Here is a 10,788-nt window from a genome sequence, read left to right as displayed (position 1 = left end):
AATTTACTTACTTGCAATGGAAGTGGGTAGTAAAAAATTCCAAAGACACAAAAGGGTATAAATTGTAAAAAGTAAGCAGCACTTTCAACTTGGGTCTCCTCCCCAGAGGCAATCACTGTTTCTAATTTCTTGTGTATTCTCCTATGAATATTCTAAGTGTAAACCTATCCCTGTTATTTATACTAATCATAGCAGACCCACTGCTTTTTATTTTCATCTATTAAATTCTGGGGATGGTTCCTTATCGATACATGCTCACCTGCTCCTTTTTAAATGCCACTATATCAAACCATTGCACAAACGTACCATATTTATTTAGCCAATATTCTCTTGCACATGTGAGTTATTTCCAAATGTTTCCTACTGCAAAAAGGGTGGAAATATTCTTGTACATGCTTCTATGGGCACATGTGCTAACTATCTGTAGGATAAATTCCTAGTAATAGAGGAGTCAAAGGCTATCTGATTTTCAATTTCAGTCAATATTGCCAAATTGCCTTCTGATGAGGCTATGCCAAATTTATTTATTTTTATTTTTTAATTTTTTTTTTTTAGATTTTATTTATTTGACAGACAGAGCCAGAGAGCACAAGTTGGGGGGGGGGGTGGCAGAAGGAGAAGGAGAAGCAGGCTCCCCACTAAGCATGGAGCCCAATGTGGGGCTCGATCCCAGAACTCTGGGATCATGACCTGAGACGAAGGCAGACGCTTAACCAACCGAGCCACCCAGGCGCCAGAAGCTATACATATTTATATTTACACCTAAAATGTAATACATGCCTGACTGCCCACCCCTCCACATTTGTTCATAAAAAGCCCAAATCAGCACAAACATTTCTTCGGCCGATCTTATCCGGTCTACCGTCCCTCTTCCCAGCACGCCAACTGTAGGTGGCTCTTGAGCCCTCTTAGTCCAGGCCTGATGGATTTACTTTCCTTGTTTTGTATCCAGAACACAACTTCTGATTTTTATCCTTGAATCTCAAGACTTGTGAGAAGCATTCCATCCTAGAAGGCTAGTAAATAGTAAAGAACCCTCAATACCCATCCCTCTCCACCCCCTGTGGGGGGCAGTGGTCTGAAGATGGAGGATTCTCCATGAAGACTCTCCCTTCACAACAGATCTTTCTACAACATGAACTGGATTATGCTTGCCATCTTACATTACTCATTGTGCAGTTCAAACGAACACATCACAGCCCTCATGGCACTTAGTCACTTGAGAGCCTTGCTACAAACTCTGCAGATCCCTTCAACTGGGAATAAATACGGCTCCCTGATGTTAGGTGATAAAGAAGTATTCTAACTTCTATTTCATCCTAATGATTTGACGGGCAATGCCTCAAAGTGTCCTTCCAATCTATTGGCCCTTCATGATCCTAAAAGCTGTAAGTAGGAATTTATCAGTAGTCTGAGCTGATCTCTAGGTCTTGCCATATTTGCTGCCCTGGGAGACATTGTGATCTTAGTTTTGTTTTGTTTTTTAAAGATTTTATTTTTAAGTAATCTCTACACCAAACATTGGGATTGAACTCACAACCCCAAGACCAAGAGTCTCATGCTCTACCAACTGAGCCAGCTAGGCACCCATTTGTTTTTAAAGTAAGCTCTGCACCCAACATGGGGCTTGAACTCAGGCCCCTGGATCAAGAGTCACATGCTCCATGGACTGAGCCAACCAGGCACGCAGTGATCTTGGTTTTGACTCTTCTTTTGGAAGTGTCTTTCCCTCTCATTTCCGTATTTCCGGTCTTTACCCATCTTATAAGATGGATCTCAAATGCCACCTCCTCCACAAAGCCTCCCATGATTCCCTAACAGGGAGCAAGCTTCACCCTCCTCAAAACTCCCCCAGCATTTAGGACATTTAATGTTTTGCTTACAGTGTATCTTGGCTTCCCCATAGGACTGGGAGACAATTGAAGATGGGTTACCATTTTATTCATCTTCATACTCTGCACCACCACACGTGGGTTACTTAAGTCACAGGCTCCTGCATAACCCAGCATAAGTTACTAGGCACGTCCTATTTCGTGCTGACCCCATAGAAAACTACCTGCACCTGGCGTCACAATGCCCTCATCAAGCTATGGATTCTGCTGGTCAAACTGAAACCTCTGAACAGAATCCTGGCACTTCCTGTACCACCTGCATCTGGGTGTGAGTCTCTGTAGCCTTCCTGGGCCTCGCTCTTCTCAGCCTTGATCTCCTGACCCCATCTCACCCTTCCCTACACACCAGCACAGTCACCATACTAGAAATTACACGTAAACTCTCAAGTGCTGTACGAATCCCAGTCTAGGCAGAGTGTGCTTCTTTCATCTTAAGTGATTTCATTTCCACAGCTGTCTCAGAAGGCACGTATTACTGTCCTCACTCTGAGTAAGGAAAGTACAGGCAGGGCCAGTTATATAATTTCAAAGTCTAGGATAAACTGAAAATGTTGGGCTCCTCGCTTCAAAAGCAGGTGAAAAGCGTCATTAAAGGTAATACAAACAAACCACTTTCCTTTCTTCTGTGGTCTCTCTCTCAACTTGTCATGGTGCCTTTCATTTGCTATTTAATGCTGTGGTCCCGTGGGCATGGGTGGTCCCTACAGGGCCTCACCCTACAACGGGACACATGCACAACCCACTGGCTGCCAGGTAGTGTTACAGACACTAAAATTTGAATTGCATGTAATTTTCATGTGTCAAGAATTATTATCGCTCTACTGATTTTCTTTCCTAACCATTAAAAAATATAAAAACCATCCTTAGCTTGTGAGCCATACAAAAACCGCAGTCAGCTAGCTATGTCCCATAGCTTAGAGTTTACTAACCTCCGAACTAGATGGCTGTTTTAGTAACTGAACATTTAAAACTTGCATACGCTGACAGAAAAGCTTTTGTGCAAAATAAAGGGAAAATGTTGTCATGGCCGCCTATAGAAATGAAAAGTTCGTGACAGTTCAAAGAGAAAAATGGTGGGAGACGTGAATCATCACATGATTTTCAGTAGATTACATTAAACTCAAAGCAGTATCGTATTCATCTTGTAAGCAGCAAATTAATTACAGACAAAGATAATTCATCACAGCAAATTCAAGATGCTAATTTCAATTTTACTGACTGTAGTTCTGAATTATTTTTAGTACTTACTTCTGCCTGTACAGATCTTATCCGTTGAAAGCCTAGGTGTAACCTTCTTTCTCTGACAATACTCTAGACCTGTGGTTCCAAAGAGAAGTCCATGGGTTGATGCCCAGTGGCTGTTAGCACACATAGGAGGTGAATTGAGAAAAATTAGGGCAAAACAGAGCTCTTTTTAAAGGTTAATTAGCAAAACAAAGCCTTGGTAACATTATGTCAGATCCCAGAATCTTTGGGAAATTGTACTGATCCATGATACCGAAAGTTCGGGAAACATGGCTGTAGATTCTTTTTTTTTTTTTTTAAAGATTTTATTCATTTATTTGAGAGAGAATGAACTAGAGAGAGCATGAGAGGGGGGAGGGTCAGAGGGAGAAGCAGACTCCCCGCTGAGCAGGGAGCCCGATGCGGGACTCGATCCCGGGACTCCAGGATCATGACCTGAGCTGAAGGCAGTCGCTTAACCAACTGAGCCACCCAGGCGCCCTGTAGATTCTTCTTTACATAGCACTCCAGCACATAGCCTTAACCGTCAGACTCGTTTGGCATACAAAGATGAACTTGTATCGCCATTATTTTGCTTTGTCATCTCCTCTTCGAGACAGGAATAAGCACATAATAGACAGGAATTCTGCTTTTGGGTCTAACTAATCCCTGGCTTCATGTTTGTAGGAACTTTCCTCCATCCTGTAGTTATTTCCCATCCAGGCTGTCTTACCAATCATTATCATTCAGTAATTATTTAATCATATTTAGTCTTCATATTTCATCTGCTAACAGCTCCTAAACAGAGGTTGAGCCCTTGCCTCTTCCTGAACCACAAGAAGTCCAATTTGCCCTGGCACAGGGGTTCAGCAAGAAAGGCTTAAGCACGTTAGCTAAATACCTATGGTCGTAAGTGATGCTCTCCTGGTTTTAGTGTATTTGCACACAATTTAAAATACTAATACATACTTTTATTTTTTAAAAAGAAATCTTAAGTCTTTTTTCTTTTTTTTTTTAAAGTAGGCTCTATGCCCAACCTGGGGCTTGAACTCATGCCCCAATACTTGTTTTTAAAAAGAACTTGAGTTTGAGCCCAAACACTGCCACTGAGTAACAAGTTATCTTGAGCAAATCTCTCAGCTTCTTGGGGTGCCTGGCTGGCTCAGTTGGTAGAGCATGCGACTCTTGATCTCGGGGTCACGAGTTCTGGCCCCACACTAGGCATAGAGCTTACTTAAAAAAAAAATCGTATCAAAAAAATAAATTGGGCACCTGAGTGGCTCAGTCGGTTCACCATCTGCATTTGGCTCAGGTCATGATCTCAGGGTCCTGGGATCGAGCCCCTTGTTGGGCTCCCTGCTCAGCAGGGAGTCTGCTTCTTCCTCTCGCTCATGCTCGTTCTCTCTCTCAAATAAATAAATAAAATCTTTTAAAAAAATAGTTTAAAAAAATTTAAGAAAAAATCAGCTTCTCTATAGGTGAGGGGTGAACTCTTTTTTTTTTTTAAGAGAGAGTGTGGGTGCGAGTGGGAGTTGGGGGAGGAGAGGCAGAGGAAAAGAGAGAATCTTAAGTAGGCTCCACGCCCAGGGAAAGCCAGACACAGAGCTCAATTTCACAACCCTGAGATCATGACCTGAGCCAAAATCGAGTCAGACGCTTAACTGACTGAGCCAGCCAGGCGCCTCAGGGGTGAACTCTTAATAGCTAAGGCACTTCCGGCATCATATACAATTAGTGCTACACAAACATTTTCAGCCTCTCTATAATGTGATAGACTGCCTTTTTAGTTACACAATCTCTTATTAAAATATCTCTCTGATCAAGGTGAGACAAAGCACTGACGGTTTAAAAAGTTCCGTGTGTCCTTCTCTGTTACACTATAAAGGAAATCACCGCAGTGTGTAAACTTTACTTGTCCTGATTCAAGTAACTTGTAAAATAAATGAATAAAATATTCAGAGATGAAATTATCTGATGTCTGGGATAGTATAAAAAGTGGAAATAAGAGGAAGTACAGATAAAACAGGATTGGGAAAGTACGGATAATGGTTGAAGCTGGGGGATACATACACGGGATTCATTATACTCTTCTATTTTTTATGTTTGAAATTCCCCATAATGCAAAGAAATGGAAAAAAAAAAAAAAAGAGAGAGAACATATAAAGCTTAAAATCCATAACCAGTTAGAGTCTTTCTGAGCCTAAAGGTTTTGTTGACTTTTGCTGTTGCCATATTTGCATGCACCTTTCCTGGGACTGATTATTTATTTCTATTATACTATTTGTCGTATATTTCTTTGTGAAGCAATATACAAATAAACGAAAAGCTTTATAGCAAAGGTTATAGAGCCTTAAGTGTCCTGACTTTCCTAAGGGAATCATGCACCAATTGAACTGCTAAAAATGGCATAAATTTCATTTTGTAGAGTTTATGCTATTGCATATTACATGCTATGGCCCACCCTAGTAATGAAACAGGGATGGTAAACATGGTCTGGGCAAATCCAAGGGCCTTCCTTTCCAGTATGTATTTTAAGTGCTCCAAGATCACTTTATGAGACTGACGCGCTACCTACTGCGCTAACGAGGCACCTTCAAGTTCACTTTAAAGTAAAATAAAACAGGGGCGGTGCCTGGGTGGCTCAGTTGGTTAAGCGTCTGCCTTTGGCTCAGGTCATGATCCCAGGGTCCTGAGACAGAGACCCAGGATCCTGGCATCAGGATCCCTGCTCAGCGGGAAGCCTTTTTCTCCCTCTCCCTCTGCTGCTCCCCCTGCTTGTGCTCTCTCTCTCTCTTGCTCTCAAATAAGTAAATAAAATCTTAAAAAACAAAACAAAACAGGGCGCCTGGGTGGCTCAGTCGGTTAAGCCGCTGCCTTCGGCTCAGGTCATGATCCCAGCGTCCTGGAATCGAGCCCCACGTCTGGCTCTCTGCTCAGGGGAGAGCCTGCTTCTCCCCCTCTCTCTGCCTGCCGCTCTGCCTACTTGTGCTCTCCCTCTGTCAAATAGGTAAAATCTTTAAAAAATAAAAAATAAAAAAAAATAAAACATCTATACACTAACTATACCTTACATGACAAACAACTTAAAATAATGACATTTAACAATACAATATCCAAATAAACCAGAAGAAATAGATGTGAACCCTGTGGTCTGAACATACTGTAACAATGCCTAACAAATTTGGCACTGACAACCAAAGCATACAAATTCATCCAGAAATCGAAAGTGGCCAAGGATAATTAGGTTCACATGAAATTTTTAGCTATCTCTATTTTTTAATTTTTTTAAAGATTTTATTTATCCATTTGTCAGGGAGAGAGAGGGAGAGGGAGAGAACACAAGCAGGGGGAGCGGCAGACAGAGGGAGAAGCAGGCTCCCTGATGAGCAAGGAGCCCGACTTGGGACTCGATCCCAGGAACCCAGGATCATGACCTGAGCCAAAGGCAATATATATGGTTTTGTTTTTTTTTAAGATTTATCTTAGAGCGAGCGGCAGAGCGCAAGCGGGAGGGGTGGAGGGAGAGGGAGAATCTCAAGCAGAATCTATCAGATAATCTTTTGAGGATTATATAGATGGCAACCATTTATCGTCACAAGGTGTCCCTATAAACTACATCCCAAGAAGGACTACAGTGAAGCAGGCCTTACACAAATACAAAATTATACAGTAATTTGGGGTTATAATACTAAGATTAAACACCAAATTACAGTATCCTAAGTCTGAGAGTAAGCATAAAATAGTGGAGCAACTGGGATCTGAATTGTATTAGAAATATCTAGTACACAAAAACCACAACTCTATCTGGGGTGCCTGAGTGGCTCAGTCAGTTAAGTGTCTGACCCTTGATTTCTTTTTTTTTTTAAAGATTTTATTTATTTGACAGAGAGAGACACAGTGAAAGAGGGAACACAAGCAGGGGGAGTGGAAGAGGGAGAAGCAGGCTTCCCACCGAGCAGGGAGCCCGATGCGGGACTTGATCCCAGGGGCCCGGGATCATGACCTGAGCCGAAGGCAGATGCTCAATGACTGAGCCACCCAGGCGCCCCGTGACCCTTGATTTCAACTCAGGTCATCATCTCAGGGTCGTGAGATTGAGCCCTACATCAGGCTTCACGCTCAGCATGGAGTCTGCTTGGGATTCTCTCCTTTTCCCTCCACCCCTCCCCCTAGTCGTGCTCTCTCTCTAAAATAATAAATTAGGGGCGCCTGGGTGGCTCAGTTGGTTGAGCGACTGCCTTCGGCTCAGGTCATGATCCCAGGGTCCTGGGATCGAGTCCCACATTGGGCTCCCTGCTCTGCGGGGAGCCTGCTTCTCCCTCTCCCACTCCCCCTGCTTGTGTTCCCTCTCTCGCTGTGTCTCTCTCTGTCAAATAAATAAATAAAATCTTAAATAAATAAATAAATAAATAAAGTCTTAAAAAAAAAAAAAAACCACTCATAACTCTAATTATTGGCTGTGTTAATCTAGGTAATAGTACGTGACCTAAAAGCAATAGGGTAACCTTATCAGACATTTATTTAAAACCATTTTAGGTGCACCTAGATGGCTCAGTCAATAAGAGCATGCAACTCTTCATCTCAGGGCTGTTGAGTTCAAGCCCCATGTTGTGTGTGGAGCCTACTTAAATAAAACCACTTTAGTAATAGTACACTGCTTTCTTAAGTGATTAAAAAGGTTCTGGGAGGAGGTAATTTAAAATGACTCTTCAAAAAAGTTGTCCAGAATTTTTAATATCTTTTTACTTATTTGTCTGTAGCAAACAGAAGAATTCCAAATATTCTGCTAATTTGTGTATGCTTCTAAATGTCCCAAAATTATAATGATGATGATTTATAAAAATGGAATGGTATAATCTAAAGTCACGCTTTAGGCTGCTAAGTACAAAGCTGTGGGAACTGCACGAGACACTTAACATTTAGGAAAAAATTATCGGTAAGCCTTTCCAGGTCTATAGTTTTCTGAGTCTGAAATTTTTAAGAATTGAAACATATTAACTATGTAAAAATATATTTTTATGAAAATATTAAATGAAAAAAACAGACCACACAGTGTATGCTCAATGTGATAACTATTTAAATCTGTGAGACAACTCCATCCATTTATCTGGCCATCCATATATAGATGAAAACAGACAGCAGAGATGAGAATGGTCGCTATATAGCACAGTGTTCAGTTTTTAAGTGAAATTTATGCCAAAACATTACAATTTCCAATCACAACCACCACAGTAAAAGCTGATTCAGGCAAAAATTACCAACAGATCTAAAACCACTGTTAGGGGAGAATATTCCAGAATAAGATATTCACACAGTCTCAAAGATATACACAGGATACTTACAGGGTTACAAAGGGAAAAGGTAGAGGCAATCTGGTAAGCCCACCTTAAGTTAGCCAATTTAACATCACCAATGATGGGACAAGTCACATCAGTGCCTTGTGATGCTGTGTCTTCTCTGTGGCATTCCCTGTCAAAAACATTTAATCTGAACCTAATCATGTGAAAATAAGACCAGTCCAAATTGAGGGACATTAAGCAAAATAATTGGCCTAGATTGCTCAAGAATGCTATATCTAGGGAGGTTAAGGAAACATGAAAACTAAATACAATGCAAGATCCTTGAAAGGATTTTAGGAGGAAAAAGTCCAGCTCTAGGAGACATTACTGAGGCAACTGTGGAAACCTGAAGGACTGTAATCATTCCAAATAGTACTGTATTAATATTAATTACCTAAATTTGATAATTACATTGTGGTCATGTAAAATAACGCTCTTGTTTTAGAGGATTAAACTGATGTATTTATGGGATTAAACTGAATTATGGGATTAATCTGGATGTTTTCAACTAACTCTCCAATGATTCATTAAAGAAAGAAAAAATATATGGAGAGTGGTGAAAGGAACATGGTAGAATGTTACCAATAGGTAAATTTAGGTCAAGAATAAGTAAGTGTTCATTGTTTTTTCTTAAAACTATTTTGGGACTAAAAACTTTTAAAAGAGCTGGGGCAAAAAGTCCACCTTTGTTTTAAAGTTCTATACATAAAAAAAAAAAAAAAAGTTCTATACATGATCCAGGGGCACCTGGCTGGCTCAGTCAGAAGAGCATGTAACTCTTTTTTCTTTTTAAGATTTTACTTATTTGTCAGAGAGAGAGAAAGGGTGAGCGAGCACAAGCAGGGGGAGCCGCTGGCAGGCAGAGGGAGAAGCAGGGTCCCCGCTGAGCAAGGAGTCCCATGAGGGACTCAATCCCAGGACCCCAGGACCATGACCTGAGCCAAAGGCAGATGCTCAACTGACTGAGCCACCCAGGCATCCCGAGCACGTAACGCTTGATCTTGGGGTCATAAGTTCGAGCCCCGCTTTGGGTGTAGAGATTCCACAAATAAACAAACAAACTTAAAAAAATGTTCTATACATGATCCAGAATGGAATCCACTATAGTTACAATCACCAAATATTTACAAAGGAACCAAAAGAAGCAAAAGGCAAATAAATGTCTAATTTCAAGTATTAATAACTCCTTAGTCCACATTTCCCTCAAAATACATTTTTTTTTAAGATTCCATTTATTTATTCAGAGAGAGAGAGAAAGCACAAGCAGAGGGAGGGGCAGAGGGAGAACTTCAAATCAGACTCCACTCTGAGCAGGGAGCCCAACGTGGAACTCAATCCATGACCCCAAGACCATGACCTAAGGAGAAATCAAGCATCGGATGCTCAACCAACTGAGCCACCCAGGTACCCCTCCCTCAAAATACATTAAGTTCACAGCAGGAAATCATCTCCTAGATGGAGAATTTAAGTTTAAAAAAAGTTTTTTAAAGATTTTTTATTTTTTTTATTAGAGAGAGAGACAGAGAGCATGAGAGGGGAGAAGTCAGAGGGAGAAGCAGACTCCCCGCCGAGCAGGGAGCCCGATGTGGGACTCGATCCCGGGACTCCAGGATCATGACCTGAGCCGAAGGCAGTTGCTTAACCAACTGAGCCACCCAGGCGCCCCTAAAAAAAGTTTTAATAGATGTTATATGTAATCAGAAACAAATGTGAGATATAATTTGGTGTTATAAAAAAGAAGTATAGGGGCTCCTGGGTGGCAGAGTTGGTTAAGCGTCTGCCTTCGGCTCAGGTCATGATCTCGGGGTCCTGGGATGGAGCCCCACATCGGGCTCCCTGCTCAGAAAGGAGTCTGCTTCTCCCTCTGCCCCTTCCCCTCATGCTCACTCTCTCAAATAAATAAAATTAAAAAAAAAAAAAAAAAAAAGTAGAGAGGAAAAAGGTATACAGTCTATATGTAGTGAACACAGATGGATTTACTTTCCAGAAAGATTACTGCAAACCCTCAGAATTATTACTCTACAGCTGGATAGATAAGATCCATTATTCAGTAACTTGATTCAATAACCATTTACTGAACACTAATCATGTGCCAGCGGTCCTATGTTTACTGTGCAGAAAGGGTAAGACACAAGCCTTGGCTTGAAGGACTCAGCCTGTGAGTCTACTGTCAATTGTACCTCAATTAAAAACGTTTTCTATATGTCCTTATAAAATCCTCATTTCTAAATTTAGTGACTCAGACTGTAGGCAACCTAATTTTGTACTTACATTGGGCATCAGCAATGTTTCCATAATATTTACAACCAAATTATTAAACTTCATAATAAAGA

Source organism: Mirounga leonina, unplaced genomic scaffold, assembly GCF_011800145.1.
Source record: "Mirounga leonina isolate KUSES-001 unplaced genomic scaffold, KU_Mleo_1.0 Mir_197, whole genome shotgun sequence".
NCBI classification, from domain to species: Eukaryota; Metazoa; Chordata; class Mammalia; order Carnivora; family Phocidae; genus Mirounga; species Mirounga leonina.
The sequence above is the reverse complement of the archived record's forward strand: the minus strand, read 5'-3'. Positions refer to the sequence as shown.